General features: G+C 51.2%; 1 non-coding gene and 1 pseudogene across 1 annotated transcript; both read right to left on the bottom strand.

Annotated features, from left to right (window-relative positions):
* The window catches only part of LOC120375436, a 648,226-nt pseudogene that overhangs the window by 181,789 nt on the left and 443,486 nt on the right, over positions 1–22,951 (bottom strand).
* On the bottom strand, positions 8,170–8,243 carry TRNAT-UGU. Its single transcript has one exon. It is a non-coding gene; the product is annotated as a tRNA-Thr (tRNA).

The following is a 22,951-nucleotide window of genomic DNA, read 5'->3' on the forward strand; positions in this document are numbered from 1 at the left end:
GAATATATTAGTGTTACTAGTGAAAATGAAATCATAGGTGATGTTATTGGTTAGAGTAAGAGACAAGTTATTTGATGATCTGAATTATTTTGGAAAACTGAAAGTTGTCTTGTGTTTTTTTTTCTTTTTTTAGTTGTACAGGAAATGATGGTTAATCTTCAAAAGTTAATTTGATTTAATTTACCCCCTGTAGTGTAAACCTGGTAGAAAACCTCACTCCAAAGGTTGGGATGGGAGAATAGGTGTTAGAAAGAGTGTATAAGAGAATATTGGGTCTGTATAGGTTTTATTTTTTTGTATTTCAGATAGAGCATATTTTGCTTAGCTTCAAAGTCAATTTCTATTAAAAGGAAATCTACTCAGACAACTTGTCTCTTAAGTTTTTACCCACTTACACTGTAAGTGTCACTGACTTCCCACTTCTCTAATTTGCAAAGGAAAGGCCTGACATCTGTCATAGGATGTGTCCAGCAGGTAGGAAAGCTGCAGTTGTCAACCATCAATACCAAGGAAAAGGCTGAAGTCCACTGCCTTTCATATCTAAAAGCCATCCAGAGGCTGGTCTACACTGAAAAACTATGTTGACATGGCCACATATCTCAGGGGTGTGAAAGATCCACTCCACTGAGAGAAGTAGTTAATGTGACCAAAGCCCCAGTGTAGACAGTGTTAGGTTGTCAGAAGAATATTTCCAGTGTTTGAAGGGTAGACACAGCCTTAGACAGATTGATCCCCTCTGGGAAGCGAGTCATGACATCAATTCCAGTTTTGACCCATCTCCCTATATGTGAGAAATCTGCTAGTATGGAGGGCTGAGCCAGCTGTCCGATCACCTGGTTCAACTGAGGGAAAAGCTCTTAGTACCCATCAGTCCAAAGACTGAGAGAAATGTTGAGTTCCAACCATTGTCATTTTAGTATATGATTGTTCCTTTCTCTATTTTTGTGTTGTCCTTTCTGTTCTATCAGAGTGTGACTGTATAACTCAGTGCATGTGTGATAAATGCTCTTTGGTGCCAATTGGCAGAGAGGTCAAAGTAATTCACAAGAAACTCCTGCCTCAGACCTGACAAACTCATCACACCTAATGCACTGATTTTTATGATATTTATCCAGGAAGCATAGCAGTGAGATCTCTACTGAAAGCTTGTAAATTATTGTTACTCCTGATCACTTCAAGAGGTGTGTATGAGTCCTATTGAAGGAGTCATGTTAGTATATGGAAAATTATGCCCATATGGTATTATCATGAAAGTGAGTCACCCCAATTAAAGGTCTTGTTGGGAATGGCCTATTCAAGTGGGAGGGAATTGTCACCCGTCCCTTGCTAGCCAGTTATGCAATGTGTTGCTGCATTGTCAATCTTTGCACCAGCCCAGAAAAGCCAATGGAAAACTATCAAAGACAAATTATAGACATCGAAACCCTGTGGAAGTGTAAACGACAATATGACAATGAGGAAATGGTCCTTTCTGTGAATATACACAAAAGACTGATTCATTTTATAACAGGGTGGAGAGAAACACTCTAGGTCCATTCACCAAGGAGATCACTAATGACCAGTGGTGCTTCAAGAAAGGCAGGGCCCTGGCTCCTAGGGACTAGCAGTCACTGCAATAGACTGTCACCTCACACTTCAATCTACTTAGGTAGGAAAGGTAACTATTAAAAAGTGTAGGTTGCATTTTGTGATTTTGTTTTGTTGGTAACAGTTGGTTTCCATCATTCAAATTTGTTTGTTTAAATCTCTGTCCCTTGTTAAATAAATTTCCCTTTGTTCAATAACTGTGCTCAAGTGCTGTGTGTGATCCAGTAGCAGTGGGCTACAGTAAAACTGGTAACCTGGGATGTACAATTGCTTCGGGCAGAGAGGATCTGGGATTTTTCTGAGCCCTGGTCTACTCTAGGGGAGGGAATCAATCTAAGTTACGCAACTTCAGCTACATGAATAACGTAGCTGAAGTCGATGTACTTAGATCGACTTACCATGGTGTCTTCATCGCGGTGAGTCGACTGCTGCAGCTCCCCAGTAGACTCTGCCTGCGCCTCTCACCAAGCTGGAGTACAGTGGTCGACAGAAGAGTACTCGAGGATCGATTTATTGCATCGACACTAGACCCGATAGATCGATCCCCCCGCTGGATCGATCGCTGCCCACCAATTCAGCAGATAGTATAGACATACCCCGAGTATCTGATGATTGGAGCTGGACCCCAGAGGGGGACACATTGAAGGAACTCAGGGGTTAAGGTGCCTTTATTGTCAATTGTTAAGGTTGCTGTAGCTCAGAGGAGGGTGCTTGACTGTCTGACAGGCTGGTGAGTTTGGTCATTAACATCCAGCTGCCAAATGCAAAAGTCCCTCTTCCTCGTGGCAGGTGGCCACCAGGAGATTCACGGCCCTCAGCACCCTGAGAAGGGTCACAATGTGCATCTGTGTTGAGCCACACGGAAAGCTCCCTATAGAATAAAACTCTGCTGTATGAAATCATGGAACATGTGCTCTTCGCTCTGTGAAAGCACATAAAGAATCCAAGTGCTGGAGGGTAGGGTTTGGGTCCAGAGTGACCTAGACAAATTGGAGGATTGGGCCAAAAGAAATCTGATGAGGTTCAACAAGGACAAGTGCAGATTCCTACACTTAGGATGGGAGAGTCCCATGCACCGCTACAGGCTGGGGACAGACTGGCTAAGTGGCAGTTCTGCAGAAAAGGAGCTGGGGATTACAGTGGACAAGAAGCTGGATATGAGTCAATAATGTGCCCTTGTTGCCAGAAGGTTACCAGCATATTGGGCAGCATTAGTGGGAATGTTGCCAGCAGATTGAAGGAAGCGATTAGTCCCTTCTATTTGGCACTGATGTGGCCACATCTGGAGTACTGCATCCAGTCTCCCCTCCCCCCCCCACTACAGAAAGGATGTGGACAAATTGGAGAGTGTTCAGCAGAGGGCAACAAAAATTATTAGGAGACCTAGGCATATGATTTATGAAGAGAGGTGAGGGAACTGGAGTTATTTAGTCTGCAGAAGAGAAGAATGAGGGGGGATTTGATGGCAGCCTTCAACTACCTGAAGGGGGGTTCCAAAGAGAATGGAGCTCGGCCAGACGACAGAACAAGGAGCAATGATCTCAAGTTGCAGTGGTGGGGGTCTAGGTTGGATATTAGGAAACACTTTTTCACTAGGAGGGTGGTGAAGTATTGGAATGGGTTCCCTAGAGAAGTGGTGGAATCTCCATCCTTAGAGGTTTGTAAGACCCAGCTTGACAGAGCCCTGACTGGGATGATTTAGTTGGGGATTGGTCCTGCTTTGAGTAGGGGGTTGGACTAGATACCTCCTGAGGTTTCTTTCAACCCTAATCTTCTATGATTCTAAGTAGCTGCAAGTGTCTCTTTGTGGTCACATCTGTAAAGACACTAGGAATGGGCAACGGGATGGATCACTTCATGATTACGTGTTCTGTTAATTCCCTCTAAAGCATCTGGCTTTGACTGCTCTTGGGAGATAGGACACTTGGCAGGATGGACCGTTGGTCTGACCCAGTCTGGTTGTTCTTCTGTTTTATGTACAGAAATGAGGCTCTTACAAAGCAGAACTGGGGGGAGGGGCTCTAAATTTAAATCAGTGTTAGAGAGAAATATGTTAAAACACCGTGAGACTCGATGTACGGAAGAAATAACACATGATCCCCATCTCCTTCCCCAAAGCCTTAGGTGGGGATTAGCTGCCAACCGCTGCGGCTGCTGCTCTGAGGGGAGCGGTATAAGTTGTCTGCCTGTGGTGCGCCCACCAGCTGGTTCTTCTGGGGCAGACGGTGAGTTGCTGGGCAGGAATGGTGCATCAGCTGGAGTATGAAATACGAACAGGGATCTAAAGACTCTACACTGGCCTCCAGTGGGGATTGAGGATGCTGAGGCAGTGGAATTTCAGCATCAGAGTCATCAAGATTCAGAGCTGCTTGGGGTGGAGAGGAGGGGGATGACTCCACTGGATTTTTAGTGCATCCCCCTAACTACTCGCCCATGACAACCTGGCTTTGTCATTGCTCTGTGGTTCTCCTGTTGCTCATTCCCAGCTTCTGGAAAACAATGGCTGGGGACACCATCCCTGCCCATCCTGGCTAATAGCCATCGATGAACCTATCCTCTGTGCACTTCTCTAGTTCTTTTTTGAACTCTGTTCTAGTCTTGGCTTTCACAACATCTTCTGCTAAAGAGTTCCCCAGGTTAACTGTGCATTGTGCGAAGAAATATTTCGTTTCAAATCTGTAGCCTATTCATTTCATTTGGTGACTCCTCCTAGTTCTTGTGTTATGAGAAGGAGTAAATAACACTCCCTTCCTTGGTCCTTTGAAAGACGATATGTGAGCCCCCACCTCCCTGCCCCACCTCTCATGTCCAGGGAACAACAGGGATATAACAACACGGCAAACAACAAGGTTCAAAGTCAATGCACGTGGGAGAAGTATCTGCTGTTTCATTCCTTACATTCCTGTCCCACTGCATGGCCATTTCCTTTCCCTCCTTTCTGTTAAAAGCTTTTGTGTTTTGCACAGAAACATCATTTCCACAGGAGACACCCAGGAGTGGGGGCTGCATTCCTGTGCCAAACAGTCACTAGAAAGGAGGCAGACAAAGGCCTTTAAGATGAGGTGTCCATCGCTGTCAAAATATCATCTCCCTCCTTCAGCTCACTGGCAGCCTGAATTTCTTCCTTATCCTACCAGAGTCTTGTCTGGACTCAGCACTATCCAGCCCCTCTGTATGTAGTGGGCAAAACCCACAAACCTTGTCTTTAAAACAAGCCGTCCCCTTCCTTCTTAGGGAAGATTTTTCTATGATTGAAATTGAGCTTCAGTTCCCCTCTCCTAGGGGCAGGTTGGGTGTGGGGTCAGCTCCCACTGAGATCTGTTTTCACCTTTACCCCCTAACTCTGCTCCCAGCTGTCAGGCGGCTTCCAGCCCATCCACCCTGCTTACTAGCTCCATGGTCACGTGTAACCCCCTTTGCCAGCACACGTAGCCTGCAGGAAAGCTGCTCCCGCCAGCTGTGTTGGTGGTATAGTGGTGAGCATAGCTGCCTTCCAAACAGTTGACCTGGGTTTGATTCCTAGCCAATGCAATAATGGCTTTTCTCTTTTGTTGGTTCCTTGTCTGGAAGTGGTTTAATTTCAGTCACATTGTGTTACAATCACATTATCAATAGAATGAGACAATAAGTGTGTCAAAGCCGAGCAGGTCACACAGGAGGGAGTAATACAAGGGGCTGGAATGTGTCATCTGAGAAGACAGAACACTTGGAAACCTGCATCTCCCATCCCCTGGCTTCTGTGTGATGATTCCAGCTGCGTGAGCTGTTTGTACCATGTTCCTGCATGATGGGGAAATAAAGTTTTGAGTCAGTTTTTGCTCCTACAGATTCCTTTGCTGTTACAATTATATTGATATCAACAAAAGGGAAGCAAAAAAACAACAAAAAAACCCACACAACTTGCAATACAGTTAGGGAAAGAGAAGATTGGGGTAAACCAAACATTTCAAAATAAAGATTAATACTAAAATGGGAGCCAGGGGAGAGAGATCAGGTATGTGGAGATCCCCTTGATATTTGAAACCTACAACTACCCAGCTTTCTGAACACCTGTGAGGAGCAAGATGGAGTTGGGACATCTTCAATCATTGATTGTCTCTCTGTGTTCTCTGTCTCTTTCTTCTCCCCCCATTATTCTTCTCCAGTGTCTCTGCCTTTCTCCTCTTGCTCCCTGTCCCCCTGCCCTTTCCCAGGAACTCACAGTCTACAGCATTCAGGAAAAGCCAGAGTTTCATAGATTCATAGACTCTAGGACGGGAAGGGACCTCGAGAGGTCACCGAGTCCAGTCCCCTTCCCACATGGCAGGACCAAATACTGTCTAGACCATCCCTGATAGATATTTAAATATTTTACTGGCTGCAGCCACAAAGCGAGAAAAATTACACTTCTGGTTCAGAGGCAGTGCACACACATAAGAATCAATGGGCTTTTAATTCCTTAGGTTCTGCCACCATATGCTGCTTCCATTTCATTTCAATCTTTTCCCAAGATTTCTCATTGTGCATAGCAACATTACACCCTTGGGAGAGAGTGGACCAGAGACTGAATTAATTTATCCTACAAAAACCAAACAAATAGAAATGTAGATCAGAAATGTACTCTCTAGCTTCCTCCAGCCCAGGGGTCAGCAACCTTTCAGAAGCGGTGTGCTAAGTCTTCATTTATTCACTCTAATTTAAGGTTTCGGGTGCCGGTAATACATTTTAATGTTTTTTAGAAGGTCTCTCTCTACAAGTCTATATATTTTATAACTAAACTAGTGTATTATAAAATAAACAAGGTTTTCAAAATGTTTAAGAAGCTTCATTTAAAATTAAATTAAAATGTTGATCTTCTGCCGCTGGCCTGCTCAGCCTGCTGCTGGTCTGGACGAGGAGGGTTCATTCAGAAAGTCATCGTGTTTGGATGTAAAGGTGTGAAATGATGGGGAAATTGGCCCCTCTTTCAAGTTTAAATGTTGTAACTTCTACATCTAGACCGGGGTGGCCAACCTGAGTCTGAGAAGGAGCCAGAATTTCCCAATGTAACTGCCAAACGTGCACCTTTGTATGCAACTACTGAGTCAATTGTGAACCTTCCCATCATTATCATTATCCCTTTGAAATGATGGTGATGGACACTTGGCTCGATATCCCAGTGTGTCCTGGATGTCTACAGGCTGCATTAGCCAATCAAAACATTCGGCATTTGCAGATGGGCACGTCTGTATTGTGCCTGAGTCTTGTACAGCTATGAAAGGCTGGGAGATGCCGATATTTTCCCGTCTTTTTAACCAGCACTAATACCCGGCCAGGCTAGGGCTGGGCAGAGAGAGAGAGAGCAGCAGATTTCCCCTATTGTGGCTGTCTTGCTTTTTCTTGACTAGCTTCACCTCTGCACCAAGTGGCACTTTTCCTGTGTGAGCCTGGCTAGCTCAGTTGGCAGAGCATCACACTTTTAATCTGAGGGTCCAGGGTTCAAGTCCCTGGTCAGGTGATAAACTTCTTACTATGATTGTAAAAATCTGACTTTCTGGAGTCTTCTTTGGTGTTATGCTTTCTCTTCAGGATTTTCCTTTCCTAAGAAGGGCCTTTGTGTGGGGGGGGATTGAAGGAGCAACTCCTTGACATCCTCTGTCCTTGCAGGCTGGAGGAATAAAATCCTCTGGGCATAGAGCATGTTCCTCCCCTGCACACACACACACACACACATACAAACACAGAGAATATCCCTAAGGAATTAGAATCACCTGTGCCTTTCCCTGTCCTGCTGGATCCCCAAATGAGGATGCTCTTCAGCCCAAACCCATGTCCCCTCTTTTCCCAGTGCCCCTCAGACCCAACCCTCCGTCCCTCCTGTGTTCACTGCTCCTCACTCCCAACCAGAGCCTGCTCCTCTTCACCCTTCTTCTCTGTCCCAACCCACAGCCCCCTCCTATTCCCAGTGCCCCTCAATCCCAACCCACATCCCCCTCCTATTCCCAGTGCCCCTCAATCCCAACCCACAGCCCCCTCCTATTCCCAGTGCCCCTCAATCCCAACCCACAGGCCCCCCTCCTCACGCTGCTCTTCAATCCCAACCCACAGCTCCCTCCTTCCCTCCAGCAGCAGGTGCTTCAGACCCCCTCAGGAAGATTTTTTGCAAGGTTTCGTGTATGAGTCTGCATGTGGATTTTACAGTATGTTGGAAATAGGTTGGGTTGTTTGCCGAAATGATCACTGGTGGCTGGTGTTGGATTCCCAATCTCCTTGTTATTGGGGCAGGAGAAATAAAGGGTTGTTATCCTTGTTGTGTGAATCAAGGACTCAACCCTGGGTGTAAACTAAATGAGCTGCCCACAGATTCTGGCAGCCACAATGAGCATTTGGTGCGAGAGCCCAGACCTGCCCCTGTCCCACAGGGAGGGGGTCATCCATAAGGGGCTTGGACCACTGACCTATCAGCTCTTAACTCCCAAACTTTCAGTAACTCTATTATCAGTGCCAGTGAGTGTAATTTAAACCATAAGAAAAGCGACACTGGGCTAGACCATAGGTCCATCTAGCTCTGTATTTTATCTTCTGACAGTAGCCAATAGCAGGTGCTCTAAAAGCATCTCAACAAGGCACCACTGGGAGTTGAACCCAGGATCTCCTGTTTACAAAACAGGTATTTTAACCAGCTAAGCCATGGTGCCTGCCTGTGACTAAGGTACAGTGTCTGCTCACACCTGACTCCCTGCATCTCCATCTAGGCCTGACAAGCTTTGCTTGTGTTTGGGAAAGCAGAGGAGCAGGTGACATTTTCCTTGCAAGCTGTCTCTGTGTGTGAATCTTTGGCCAGGTCTGCACTACAAAGTTATTTCAGCAGAATTATATTGCTCAGGTGTGTGAAAAACACACTATACTCCCTCGGTCAGCAACTTGTGGCTGGTGCACACACTGCAATGCCACGTCTGGTGAGAAAACTGCCCTGTTTTGGTGACAAAATAAAACCACTTTGATGAGAAGCCTAGAGCTTTTTCCAGCAAACTTAAAGTGGCAGAGTGTCAGTGTAGACGCTGCTGTTCATTATATCACCATAACTGGCCTCCTCCAGTATCCCACAATGCCTGCTGTGAACTCGCCTGCCCTGCATTCCTGCTACAGAGCCATGGGCCCCTCCCCTTTCATCGCTCTGGGAAGTTCTGACAGCTGAGCCTGCTGCTCTGCTCCGGCAGCCAGGAGCAAATCACTGCCGTGGATGCTGCTCTCTCCCGCCCTGCGAACACAGAGCAGGGTGGCGGGAACTTCCTTACATGGGGGGGCACCGGCATCCGAACTGTGACACACCCAGGACACCCTTCCTCGAGGAGGCTCTTACCTTCTAAACAGGGACGTCTGTTTTCTAGTAAAATCACTAAAAGGGAAGGAGAAAACTCAAAAGAGGTTCCTCCTGGCGCTCACGTCCGTGAACCCAAATACTGTCTCAGTCCTCAAATAGAGACCTGGAGAAGGAGACTTGCTGAAGCAAAGCCACAGGGGTCCCTGAGGTTTCCCTGGCCCCTCGCCCCTGTCCTGCCTGGCTGATGTCAGCATCTCTCTGTGAGGTCACCACCTCCCCACCACCTTTGACCAATAGTCTGAGGTCCTGCAAAAGGCCTTTGTGATGTCACTGCCTGTCACGGACTCACAGATCGTGCCCACTCTTGGCCCCGTGCGGTCCGTGGGGGGTGCCCCTTTCAGTGCGACAGCCCTTGGCGGGGGTCCACTCTCTCTCGGGGTCAGGCCCCCCACCTCCTGGAGCCGCACCTCTCTGAGCCTTAGCACGTCTGTCTCTGCCATGGGCCCCCTCAGGGAGTCCACGCGCTCTGGACCCCCTGGGCCTCCTCACCCCCGAAGGGGTTGATGCCCCCTGTTCTCTAGCCCGGAGCGACTCTCAGCCAGCATAAAACAGGAGGGTTTATTGAGAGTTGAACACAGCACAGGAAACTCTCAGGGCCTCAGGCCTGGCCTCCCTCAGCCCAGCACATCCCAGTCCCCCTGCAGCCAGGTGGGCTCTGCCTGCTTCCCCTCGCCAGCCCAGAGCCCCCCACTTCCCAGCTGGGCCTCTGATATCCCCGGCCCCAGGCCCCGCCTCTGTCCATTGTCTTTTCTCCAGGTAAACAGGGTTGCCTGGGCCTCCTCTCCTCTCCTCCCCCCTCTGGCTGGAACCGGTTGGTCATGGGGTCCTCTCTCTGCAGCCCATTGTCCTCTCACTGGCCAGAACTGGCTGTGACTCCTGAGCTGGGTCTCCGGGTCACCAGGTCACCAGTCACTGGGGTCTCCATCCTCCAGGCCATCAGCCAGGGTCCCAAGTCCCTCTCCAGTCCTCTGTAACAACAAACTCCCTCTCCCCTCACCTCGTTAAACCAGTAACACCCGGGGACACTGAGTCCCACTCCCTGTGCATGCAAACCACTGGAAAACACAGAAAACCCTAAGAAAATCCCCCACTTCGTCACAGAGCCCAGCACCTTTCCTCCTCGGGGCACCTAGAGCAGAGGCGGCTGGTGCTGATGGCTCCGAGGGAAGGATTAAAAGCCACAGAGCAACTGAGGTCAGGGCCAGAGGAGGGCAGGCCTATGCCTATGTGTGGCCTTCAGACAGGCACAAAAACACCCAGCCAGGCTGCTCCCTGCCATGCCAAACACCCACTGAAGGCCACTCACAGACCAACATGTGGGGCGGCTGCTGATGCTCTGTGGCCATTATCAAAGACGGTAGGAAAGCAGGGCCAGCCCCCTGGTGGCACCTCTTACTGTTCCCACTCTCCATGCTCACTTTGGCAGTGGGGCAGGAGATTTTTCCCCAGCTGGCGAGAAGCAGAGAAACACCCAGGCTCCATGTAGCAAACCCCCTCAAGCACAGGGACAGGTGCACATTTGGAAGAGGGAAACTGCTCCACACGCTAGCCCGGGCAGCCGCCCATTTTCTTTGGCAAGTCAGGAAGGGCAAAGGCGAGACTGGAAGCGCCTGGGGCTCATGCCCCAGCCTTTGTGACGCCCACCCCCCCAACTCCTACCTGCTCTGATCCTCCTCCCCTCCCAGGCTTGCTGCACTAAACAGCTGATTGGCACCGCAAGCCTGGGAGGCGGGAGAAGTGGAGCGGCGCCGGCGAGCTCAGGGGTGAAGGCAGAGTGGAGGTGAGCTGGGGTGGGGAGCTGCTGCAGGGGGGGGCTGCCCGGCTCTTCCCCATGGCCCCCGCCCCTGCACTCACTGCATGGTAAGTGGAGTGACCCAGCCCCAGCCTGGTCCACTCCCCTGGCTCCCGGCCACGCCACCGGCGAGTGCTGTGGGGCGGTTCCCCCACCCAAGCTTGGGAGCCAGGGGAGCAGAGCAGGCTGGGGCCCCAGGCCTCCATGGGGGGAAGCAGAGGAGGGCTGGTCCCAGGCCTCCGTGGGGGATGGGGGACTGGCTACTTCCTGCAGGAAGTGGAGTGACCCAGCCCCAGCCTGCTCTACTCTCCTGGCTCCCAGGCTTGTGTTGGTGTTGGCTGGATTTGTGCGGGTGTCTGTGTATATTAGCAGTTGTGTGTGTGTGTGTGTGTCTTTGTGTGGCTCGATTCATGCATGTGTTTGTGTCAGTGATGAGCTGCCAAAATCTTAGGAACCGGTTCCCTACTGGGTCTTCGGCGGCACGGCTCCGGCGGCTGAAGGACCCACCACCGAACACCGGGTAGGGAACCGCCCAGTGAGTACACCCCCCACCCACGTCCTGCCCCCCCTCAGAGACCACAACCCATAACCCCGCCCTGCTCCTTGTCCCCTGACCACTCCTTCCCAAGACCCCCCACCCGGACTCCCCCAGGACCCCACCCCTGCCAAACTTGCCCCGCCTCCTGTCCCCTGTCTGCCCTGACTCCATCCACCACCATCCCAACAGACCCAGGAACTCCCACGCGGCGCCTACCCACCCCCCCCGTCCCCATCCCCTGTCTGCCCCCCCAGAACCTCTGCCCAGTCCAACCCCTCCTCCCCCACCCCAGTCCCGGCCCTGGCCTCTTACCCCTGCCGGAGTCGGGGCCAGGGTCGGAGCCGCGCCATGCGGCCAGAGTTGGGGCCAGGTAGTGGCTGGAGCAGGGCCGGGCAGTGCCTGGAGTCCTCATCGCGCCCCACCCTGCCCCAGCTCACCTACAGGAACGGCGCTACCCGACCCGGGCCGCCCGGCCAGGAACCGCGCCGCCCAGACCCAGCCCGACCCGGGCAGCCAGGAACCGGCCAAGAACCAGGCGGCCAAGAACCGCAGCGCCCGCCAGGAACCGGGAGGCCAAGAACCGCACCACCCGGCCGGACCTGGCCAGGAACCGGGCAGCCAAGAACCGCGCCGCCGCCCGGACCGGGCGGCCAGGAACCGCGCCGACCAGCCCAGACCCGGGCGGCCAGGAACCGCACCGACCGGCCCAGACCCGGGCGGCCAGGAACCGCACCGACCGGCCCAGACCCGGGGAGGAGCCATGCTGCCCGGCCGAGGTCGCAGCTGGACCCTGGGGGCAGGAGCCCAGCTGCCGGACCCCAGAGTCTCGCTATGACTCCGGAGCGGCGCGCCACCTGGAGCCCTCCTCCCACTGGCACCCCCGCCCCCAGGCTCCAGCTCACCTGGTGGAAACGCTGCTTCTTCTCAGCCCTCCCAGGCTTCCTGCGGGAACAGCTGATTCGTGGGAAGCTGGGGAGGGGGAGGAGAGCCAGAGGCGCTTCAGTAGAGGAGGCGGAGTGAGGTGAGTTGGGGCGGGGGAAGGGTAGGGAGCTACTAGAGCTTTAGTTAAATTTAAAAGCCCTTTTGGAACTAGTTGTCCCTCCAGGAACAACCGGTTCTAAAGGGGGCTTCTAAATTTAACAACCGGTTCGCGCGATCCGGTGCGAACCGGCTGCAGCTCACCACTGGTTTGTGTATGTTTGCAATTGTGTGTGTGTGCGTGCTCTGCTGCCCTCTGCCAGCGTGACAACCGTTTCTCCGTAGGTCACAGCCCCCATACCGTTGACCCCGATGGTGATTTCCCCATTTTACAAGGGCTGGCTGGCCTGACCCTTCTCCCCTCTGCAGAGTGTGGCGGGGGCTGCAGCTCACCCCCAGTGCCAAGATGTGGGGTGCTGAGCTCCAATGCACCTGGAGAGCAGCTCAGGTGAGGCAGGGCAGGGTGTGTGGTGTTTGTTGTGCGTTGCCTGGTGCTGGGCCGTTGCAGAATCCCCAGCCACGCCGCACAGCACACCCCAAGAGGGGGCAGGGGGCCAAGCAGATGATCCAGCACAAGGGGATCATTCTCATTGGTAGCTGTCCAGTGGCAGTGAGTTCCACAGGCCTTGGCACATGCTGTGTGGGGCAGGAGGTCCTTGTGTTGGGAGCAGTGGGAGTGAACTGCATGCAGTTGTATCGCTGAGCACGATTGTGAATATTATGGTGTGTGGGGGGGGTGATTGTGAGTGTGGCTGGGGGGGTGATTGTTGCTCTCTTTGGGGTTTGGGCTAGCATGTCCCTCTGGGTGTGTTGTGTGTGAGTGTTCTTGGGATTGTGTGAGTCCCTTTGTGTGTGTGTGTGTGTGTGTGTGTGTGTGTGTGTGTGTGTGTGTGTGTGTGTGTGTGAGAGAGAGAGAGAGAGAGAGAGAGACTTGCTGCAGAATACAAAGTCCTGCAAAGCCATTTCCTACTGGTTAACCCAGCAACACACTGATACAAACAGTGTCACAGATGTGTGCGCGCACACACACTCACACACTCACACACACACACACACAGAGCAGGGCTCAGCCCCACCATCAGGGGGCAGCAGGGACACACACGTCTCTCCTGGGCCAGCTTAGACAATTTCCCATCACAACCCGGCACAGTGCTGGTGCCCCCACACGGGGGTGGGCAGTGACCGAGCAAAGGGGGGGGGGGGCAGATGTGCTGGATCTGTAAAAGCAGCAAAGATCCTGTGGCTCCTTATAGAATAACAGACATATTGGAGCATGAGCTTTTGTGGGTGAATCCCCACCTCGTTGGATGGATTCAGAAGGAAGCACTTTGGGAAAATCCGTCAAGGCCCTTAGCAGAGCTGGGACACAGACCCAGTGACCCCCTGTACCACCCTGGGAGGGGAGTGGGGTCTAGTGGTCAGAGCAGGGAGGGGGCTGGGCACCAGGACCCCTGAGTTCTATCCCTGGCTCTGGGAGTGGAGAGGGTCTAGAGCAAGGGGACTGGGAGCCAGGACTCCTGGGTTCCATAGGGGAGACTGTTTTTCCCTGTGCTCCCCTCCCTAGAGATCCCAGCCGAGCCCCCTACTGGAGACTGAGTACAAGTGGGGGGAGTTGTTCTCCCACTTTGGAGTTATGATTCAAACCCCTCCCCCAAGGACTGTGACATCATGAAACCTGCCCCCCCCCGCCCCCACAACACAGAGAAAACTGGTGGGATTCTGTCCACACGCAGAGAATTCTCTCCGCCGGGCTCCTTCGGTTCATCTCGCTGCTCCCCGTCCTGCCGCCAGACACTGCTCATCTGCATAGCCCCGCCCATGGACACATGACACCTTCTGTCCTGCTGGTTTCAAGTGAGTGAGTTGCCCGCGGGGAGTGAGCAGGTCACAGCCCCAGCCAGGGCCGGCTCCAGGCACCAGCTCAGCAAGCAGGTGCTTGGGGCAGCCCAGGGGAAGGGGCAGCACATCGGGCTCTTTGGCAGCAATTCGGCAGCGGGTCCCTCGGTCCCTCTCGGAGGGAAGGACCTGCCACTGAATTGCTGCCGAAGAAGAAAGTGGTGCAGTGGCGCTGCTGCCGATTGTGATCACAGTTTTTTTTTTCCCTGCCACTTGGGGCGGCAAAAACCCTGGAGCTGGCTCTGGCCCCAGCACACGTCACAGCCCCAGCACACGTCATAGCACGTCACAGCCTGGGGCAGGGAGATATGGGGGGAGGGGATAAGGGGATGGGGGGAGAGACCCAGCCCCATAGACCCATAGGGGCAGCGGGATAAGGGGGGGTAGGAGAGGGGATGGCAGGGGAGAGACCCAGCCCAATACACCCCCAGAGGCAGGAAATGAGGGGAGAAGGGGGGAGGGAGGGATCCAGCCCTATAGACCTGTAGGGGCAGGGAGATATTGGGGGCAGGAGGGGAGAAGGGGGGTTGGCAGAGACCCAGCCCGAGGTGCAGGGGAAATGGGCTGGTTTGGAGGGAACTGGGGAGGAGAAGAGACACAGGGCAGGACACACGTTGGGACAGGGAAACTGACTCACTCCGAATACATGCGGAGCAGGGCAGGGCGGAGGCAGATCATGCTGGGCCCAGGGTAATTTTGGGGGGTTCTGATTCCCCACTCAGCCGGGTGGCTCCCCTCTGGGCTGAGGAGACCTGGGGTGGGCAGGTGCAGGGGCTGTGTGTGTGTGTCAGGCTGGGGGAGCTGCCTGGGCAGATGTGCTGGAACTGGGGGTGCTGAGCCACGTAAATTATCCCGATCTAAGTGCCATTGTAGAGAACGCTATGTTGGCACAGCGCTTCCTGGCAGCCAGAGACTACGCTTTCTAAACCTGCTCCTGTGGATGTGGCCTCTCTCCTGATTCCTGAGGAAAGGAACCTCTCCAGGAAACGGCCACAGCTTCTGGGAATCTGCATGTGGCTGTGTGACGGAACGATTCTGGCGGGACCCAACTGAGAGTGCCAAATCAGGACCAATTGCTCAAACAGGGCAGTCACAGCCCTAGGCTGGGGTTTTTCCACCTCTAAGGCAAACCAAACCAGCCAGACAAAAAGGACTTTGGTCTCACCCCACTGGCTAACCACAAGTCACACAAGCAATTTCCTTAGACACTCCAGTCTCCCAGTATCACCACCAGTGCACTCGTCCTGGGGATAAATGGTTATGAAAACCAACACCCCAAAAAAGAAAAAGGTTCTCTCAATCCCAAAGGACCAAGCCCCAGACCCAGGTCAATATACACATCAGATCTTACCCACAAATCACGCTGTTGCCAATCCTTTAGAATCTAAAATCTAAAGGTTTATTTACAAAGGGAAAAAGGTAGAGAAGAGAGGTAGAATTGGTTAAATGGAATCAATTACATACAGTGATGGCAAAGTTCTTAGTTCAGGCTTGCAGCAGTGCTGGAGTAAACTGCAGATTCAATTTAAGTCTCTGGAATGCATCCCCCGCTGGGATGGGCCCTCAGTCCCTGGTGTAGAGCTTCAGTTTGTAGCAAAGTTCCTCCAGAGGTCAGAAGCAGGATTGAAGACAAGATGGAGATGATGCATCAGCCTTATATATTAGACAAATTAGAGGATTGGGCCAAAATAAATATGATGAGGTTCAACAAGGACAAGTGCAGAGTCCTGCACTTAGGACGGAAGAATCCCATGCACACTGCTACAGACTAGGGACCGAATGGCTGGGCAGCAGTTCTGCAGAAAAGGACCTAGGGGTTACGGTGGACGAAAAGCTGAATATGAGTCAACAGTGTGCCCTTGTTGCCAAGAAGGCTAATGGCATTTTGGGTTGTATAAGTAGGGGCATTTCCAGCAGATCAAGGGATGTGATCATCCCCCTCTATTCAGCACTGGTGAGGCCTCATTTGGAGTACTGTGTCCAGTTTTGGGCCCCACACTACAAGAAGGATGTGGATAAATTGGAGAGAGTTCAGCGGAGGGCAACAAAAATGATTAGGGGGCTGGAGCACATGACTTATGAGGAGAGGCTGAGGGAGCTGGGATTGTTTAGTCTGCAGAAGAGAAGAATGAGGGGGGATTTGATAGCTGCTTTCAACTACCTGAAAGGGGGTTCCAAAGAGGATGGATCTAGACTGTTCTCAGTGGTAGAAGATGACAGAACAAGGAGTAATGGTCTCAAGTTGCAGAGGGGGAGGTTTAGGTTGGATATTAGGAAAACCTTTTTCACTAGTAGGGTGGTGAAGCACTGGAATGGGTTACCTAGGGAGGTAGTGGAATCTCCTTCCTTAGAGGTTTTTAAGGTCAGGCTTGACAAAGCCCTGGCTGGGATGATTTAGTTGGGTTTGGTCCTGCTTTGAGCAGGGGGTTGGACTAGATGACCTCCTGAGGTCCCTTCCAACCCTGAGATTCTATGATTCTATGATATAGACTTTTCCAGGTGTAAGAATCCCTTTGTCCTCACGGTGGAAACTTACAGCAAAAATATGGAGTCTGGAGTCACATGGGCCAGTCCCGGCATACTTTGCTGAGTCACAAGGCGTGTCTGCCTTCTCTCCATGGGTCAATTGTGTAGCTGATGGCCCTTTAATGGGCCATCAAGCCAGCTATGCCGGGCTAACATCAGCTTTGTCTGGGACACTTCCCAGAGGCAGCGCATAATACAAAATATAGACAGTATAGAGCCAATACTTATACTTAAACTACAAACTGATACACAGACATACAGACAGCATAACCATAACCAGCAACCCAGAACCTGGTCTTAGACACCTTATATGACCCCCTTTACTTAGGATTTGGTGCCACCACAGGACCTTGGTTGCAACCCATGTTCTATATGGTTCCCATTTATATCAATAATGTCACACCCCCAACGCAAAATTGATGCAGGAAGGGATGACAAAACATCGCTGACTGCATCCCAAGAGCCCCCTTTCCTTGGGTCTGTCTCACTACAGCTAGTGTTGGGCTAGAGGCCGTACCAGTGTATAACCAAAATGGTTTATCAAAGTCATGTTCAATAACATGAATGGATCGCTTTACAAACTTAAGGTATAACTTGGTTAGCTTTTGCAGCATAGTTCCTGTATGTTTCATGTGATCTTGCCAAGAGCTAAAGAAAACAGCTACTTTATCCATACCAGCTTTGGCCAATGTTTTGAACCCAATTAACATTAAACCAGTGTAGATATTGATGTTGTTCATAGTACAGGACTTTTGGCATTTAGCCATGAAAGCAATATGGTAGTGTGCCTCAGTTTCCCCTTTCATACAGCACATCAGGTCTGGAATGTATTTTCCCCTGTGAAAAGTTCCAACACTGTTTACAGGCATTAACTGTGAAACATCAGTATAGCAAGGCCCTTTAACATAAAGTGTGTTTTCATGTATTCCTTTCAACATGTTTAAGGGATTTTCCAAAAGATTAGGCACATTGTACATTGTTACAGTTAGCATTAGCAATAACAACAAATTGATTGCAAGTGTCCATCTACAAACATGTTTGTCATGCCACACCCTTGGCTCAATACCATTGGAGTTTGGGCCTTTTAGGGTTAACCTGTGGGTTCCCTTTGCAAAATTCAGTCTTCTCTTTCCTTCTTGTCCTTCAGGATTAAACCCTGATTTCTCTTGCTTAACAGAGATCACTGGCTGATGGGGTGGGCCCTCTGTGCTAACAGCTATTAGCAAGTCTTTCTTCTCCCTGCCAGCCCAGTAATTCGCATCAACACAGACACTAGCTTTTAACTTCTTAGCTGCTATGGATTCCACGGCTGGACTTTGTCTTACAGAGATACCACACAAATCCAAAGGGTCTGAGGGTGAGAGCTGGCTTGCTCTCCCCTGCCTCCTCAAGCATTCAGCCATAAAACTGTTCTGCTTTGAAACACCAGTAACTGAATCTGTCCTTAGATCCTGAAGCACAGACTGCTCACTTACAGATTCAGCATGGAGACATTCCTGTCCCACCACCATTGTCTCCCCAACAAGCTGGCTACACACAGCCAGGTGGTTATAGGGCTGCTCCACTTCCTTAACAGCTTCTACTCCACCTGAGACCTTTTCAAAGCTGCCCACATTGGATCTCTCAAAAGGAAAGTCAGTGGATCCATTCACAACAGAAAATTTCTGGCTGTTAGGAACTGAAACTTCCTTGATTAAATCACTTTTACACCCTTCAGTTGCAGTAAACTGCTTGCACAGGCTACCATGAGGATTCCTTTCCCTAGGAGCTTCTCTAAGCAACAATTCACCCCTCACAGAAATTCTGCCCTTCCCCTCTCCACCTAGGGCTTGCTCTACAGGAACACTTCCTTGAGCAACCACAGCCGCTTTCTGGGTCTCACTTACACTTAGACTCACTTCAGGCCCCACAGGCGGATTTCTACACAATCCCCTTTTAGGCACACCTACAGACTTTCTAGATAACAGGTCAGAAGCAGTCTCCTTCCCTTGGCCATGAACAAGTTTAGGAATCTTTTCCTTCTTGCTACAAGTTGTCAAACCGTCAGTAGGTAACACCATTAAATCACCTTCATGCTCTCCTTGTGCCCTGGCTAGGGTATCACCCTGATCAGACAGAGTTGCAACACCCTTTTCCAACCACACATTAGCAACTGGCAAACTACAAGCACCAGAACTGTCTGGTCTCTGGGATTTTGCTATGACACTAACTGGATGCAACCTAGTCACAGTGCCATTCTCCCCAGCAGACACAAACTCAGGACTATTCCCTTCCTGGGCTTTAGCTGTATTTACAACCAACTCCGAGACAACTGAATTACCCTTAACCATTACAGGCTGAAAGGCACCTTCTGTCTGCTCCACAGACACAGAATAGCCGGAGACACATTCTCCTTTACCAGACACACAGCTTGGGACCTCATTTCCCTTGTCCCAGCACACAGGGCTGTTCACAGACAACTGCTTGGAGACCGAGATAGCTTCCTTTATAGGCAAGTCAATACCCCTGACAGACACAGGCACATTCCCTTCACTGTCCCATCTCTTCACACAGGAAATAGGTAAGGGACAGGGACACTCATCTTCCACTATCCCTCCCTTCCCAAACTGCTGATTAGACAAAGCCATCAGCTCACAAGGCTGCCTAGGCTTCTTCAAACTTTCCCTACCAGGCACATTGCCACTCCCAATGGATAAGCTGCTGCTTTTTTCACTACACTGAGCTACTTTTAGCAAATCACAGTTACCCATTTCAGGTTCACTTCTACAAGCTGCACTAGCCAACAATTCATTACCCATCACAGATCTACCCTCTCCTTCCTCAGTTAGGGCTTTCACCTGACCATCTATTTTAATCTGCTCCTGAGAAACATTTTCCTCCCCAATGAGATCTGAGACATCAGACAGACATTCAGAAACTTCATTCCCAGACACACTGCTTTCTTGCACAGACAAACAGATATTTCCCCCCAGGTTAGAACTCCCATCTCCCCAGCCATAGCAAAACTGGTTAAACACAGAAAACTGCCCAGAATAATACCACATATCAACATTGTTATAAACTGGACTTTTAAGAGGATACAGTCTCTGCTGTTCTTCCATTGCTTTTTTGACTTGGAGCTGGAGTCTAGCAGTTTCTTGTTGCAACTTGTGAGTCTCCTGCTGCACCTTGCGAGTCTCCTCCTCAGCAGCCAGCAGCTTCAGACGCCCCTTACGAGCTTTTTCTTCTCTCTCAGCAGCCTCCTTCTTTCTTTCAGCAGCCTCTTCCTCCAGCTGGGCCAAGGCTTGCTTCTCTTTCATTCGAATTTCTGCCAGTTTTTGCTCATGTTCAAACTGCAGGCTCTCCATCAGGGCTTGCAGATTCATTGCTTCTGCTGTTGCTCTCTGGCTCATGGTCACTGATCTTTAACCAACCAAACTCTCAATACCAAAATTCCAATTTGGATAGCGCGGGGTTCTGACCCAAAGCTTAACTGACCTGGTTCTGTGGATCCTTGCACGACTACGCCACTGTGACGGTGCTGCCCGTGGGAGTCAGCTGAGGTCACTCAATCAGGGTGAACTGCAAACCAAATGGGGCAGACAAACCCCAAACGCTGGTGGTTATTCCAATAATTAGATTTACCAACCAGCACAAAACAGCTTCTCCAGTACCTTACTGGTCACTTAGAGTCCAAACCCCGCAGTTCCCTTAAAGTGCCCAGCCTCAGGCCTCCGTTCAGACACACCTGTCAGATATGATGATGATTCCTAAGAATCTTACTTCATCATATAAAAGAAAAGGTTCTTCCAATCCCAAAGGATCAGCCACATACCCAGGTCCAATTATAACTTAGATCTTACCCAAAATACACGCTATAGCCAATTCTTATTAACTAAGCTAAAATTTATTAAAAAAGAAAAGCGAGAGAGTGTTGGTTAAAAGATCAAGCTACAGACAGACTTGAATTCAATTCTTGAGGTTCAGACACAGCAGAGATGAGCCTGTAGTTGCCAAAAGTCCTTTTAGAAATAGTCCATAGGTTATAGTCCAATGTCCATATTCAGGGTGGCTCCAGTCAGTGACTGGGGATCTCAATCCTTGGGGCTTAAGGTTTCCCCCTCTTGAAACCCAAAGCAGATCTGAGATGAAGAAGGATCGTGTCCCAGGGTTCTTATACATTTCCAGCAGCCTTTCGGCCTGAGAAAACAATAGGCTTAACTCCTTCTCCCAAACATCCTGGCAATTAGCACAGAGTAATTTACCCATTAAACAGTTCAGATACAGGTTAGCACAACCTTCAAAGAGACACAGAGACAATAATACTATTTTACTCAAGTATCATTATAAATGTTAATATTCCTTTTTTTTGATCTTTGAATTAAAACTATAGCAATAGACAAGACTTGTTTGCTTGCATCCCAAGACCTGAGCAAACATCTACCCTTCTACCTCTAACAATGCAGACTTGCATTTCAAAGCTCTATTCATTTACATATCTTCCTAACCAGTCCTTAAGGTTCACCCATGGGTCAGGTCAGTCTGTGAGTTAGTTAACTCTTTCTGGTCCTGTCATCTTTCAATGAGATATTGTATCACAGTTATAACGTCACAACAGGGTTCTTTAATTCACCAGACAAAGGTTGAACACGACCCCCTTGGTTTGCAGTCAATGTCACAAAACGCCAACTGGAAATTACCATTTTTTAACCGTGAGGCTAATTATCTAGTGGAACAAGTTCTGCGCAGGAATTGGTTAAATCCCCATCACTGCCCTGTGTAAATGAAGACCGCAGCTCTTGCTGCAAGATACCTGGTGTGTGAGTGTCCCTGTTCCCCCTTCAGAACCTCTGGTACATGGTGCTTCCCTCCTCCCAGTTCAAGATCCCCATCATGTGGGTGCTCCCATCCAGGATCTCTGGGGGGTGTCTCTGTCCCCCACCCCATGAACTAGCTCCCATGTGTGGTTTCCCCTGCCTGCCCCCATCCAGGATCTGTGGGTGTCTCTGTTGCCCTTTTCAAGATATGTGTTGCTTGGGTGCGTCCCTCACCCCAAGTCAGAATCCCCAACGTGTGGGTGCTCCCATCCCCCCCTCCAGACTCTGTGGGGGGTGTCTGTATAAAAAGAGACTGTGTCTCACTGCAGGGACTATTCACAGGTGCAATCCCACTACTGATCAGCAGGGGAGTTTTGATCTGCTCCATTTCCGACCTGGGCCAGTTCACCCCTCCTTAGGCAACCTGGGGAACCCAAGCTTCCCCGGGATCACCATATTGATGCTGAACTTAGTGCGGACACCCGATCGGCACAGCCCCCTGCAGCCCAGAACTCCTGAGCTCAAGCGATCCACTGGCCTCAGTCTCCCCAGGAGCTGGGATCACAGGCACCAGCCACGGAGCCCAGCTTGTTTTGCTGTCTGGCAGCTCGAGCTTTAAACTCTGCTTGTGAGCTCTGTGCCTTGGCCAGACAGGGACAGCCTGGAACTGGGAATGCTCCTGCTCCCCGCGCCCATGTCTCATGTCGAGCTGCAGGCGCCGCTGTCCTGCCAGGTAAGATCCCGGATGTTTCGGTGCCCCCCATCCCCTGTCCAGGAGCCCAGGTGTCCGGGTACCTCTGCCCCCCATACAGAATCTTGGATGTGTGGGTGTCCGTCCCTCTGCAGAGGATCCTGGAGTGTGGATGCCCTTGTCCCCCCCTACAAGATCCTGAGTGTGTGGGTGCCACTCTCCCCCCCTAGAAGATCTCGGGTGCATGGGTGGGTGCCCCTGTTCGCCATTACAGCATCCCTGGTGCACGGGGGCCTCCCTCCGTCCCAACTCAGGGGCCCCAGGGTGTGAGCGCTCCCATCCCCCGATACAGGCTGGGGCGGGGGAGGGGTATAACTGGGTCTCCCTGTCCTGCCCATGCGGTGCTACAGCAGCTGTTCACAGGGGCAGCAACCCCACTGTCACCCTGCAGCTTTACCCTGCTCCAGGGGTGACCCATGCGGGTCGGGAGTGAGGGGCACCAGCAGAGCTGAGAGTCTGGAGGTCAGGACTGGGATAGCAGGGGCTGCGGGTTGGGAGTGAGTGGCACCGTCAGAGCTGGTTGACGCCTAAGGGGCTGCGGGTCGGGAGTGAGGGGCACCAGCAGCGCAGTAACTGGGGAGCTCAGTGAGGAATCGAGGGGGCTGCGGGTCGGGAGTGAGGGGCACCAGCAGAGCTGTGAGGCTGGAGGTCAGGACTGGGATAGTAGGGGCTGCGGGTCGGGAGTGAGGGGCACTGGCAGCACAGTAACTGGGGAGCTCAGCGGGAAATCCAGGGGGCTGCGGGT

This window comes from Mauremys reevesii, linkage group 12 (assembly GCF_016161935.1).
Source record: "Mauremys reevesii isolate NIE-2019 linkage group 12, ASM1616193v1, whole genome shotgun sequence".
NCBI lineage: Eukaryota > Metazoa > Chordata > Testudines > Geoemydidae > Mauremys > Mauremys reevesii.